We start from the raw sequence: 794 nt of genomic DNA, 5'->3' as shown, positions 1-794 counted from the left end.
CAACATGTTGTCATCACAAAACACACCACTAACAGACATTAGCATCAGCATAAATCATGCTACTTCATCAAAATCCATCAACAAATGTTAAAAATCCATCTCACATGCACGGCACTGCGTTTTACATTTCACAGTATTTCTTTTAATCAACCACTTGTGCATTAGGCGTCAAGTTTAACAAAAGTTAGCTGTAGTTACCCAAAAAGTTAATTCACTCAAGGCTAACAAAAAGTTAGCTGTAGTTACCCAAAAAGTTAATTCACTCAAGGCTAACATCAAACAAAGCTAACAGCAAACGGACATTGGCATAAACACAAAGCCAAAACCATCAATAAATGTTTAAAATCCATCGCCGACACAGTCATCCATTTTAAGAGATCTTCCATTTAAACAATATGCTCATCTAACACAACAGCATCCATATTAAATGTTCTTACTGAAAGGAAAATGGCTGACACTACATTACAAAACGCAGAGCTACAGACACACAGAGCTACAGTCACACAGCTACACATAAATTTAATTTAAATAGCATGTGCAACTAACACAAAAGCATCCATATTAAATACAATTACTACATTACACAAGTCAATCTACACCCCAACTGGGCTAAATAACATTGACAGAAACAGAGACAAACACACACATACACTCTGTAATTTCAGTCTCAGCAGGACTGAACAGCATTAAAATCAACATAACACATGAAAGTCAGACTACAGTTGATGAACAGCGGCTAAATGGACGTCAAATATAGCTGTGTTCAATACCACTGCATCCCATTAGCATCAGCA

The sequence above is a fragment of the Epinephelus moara genome, unplaced genomic scaffold, assembly GCF_006386435.1.
Source record: "Epinephelus moara isolate mb unplaced genomic scaffold, YSFRI_EMoa_1.0 scaffold1617, whole genome shotgun sequence".
NCBI classification, from domain to species: domain Eukaryota; kingdom Metazoa; phylum Chordata; class Actinopteri; order Perciformes; family Serranidae; genus Epinephelus; species Epinephelus moara.
The sequence above is the reverse complement of the archived record's forward strand: the minus strand, read 5'-3'. Positions refer to the sequence as shown.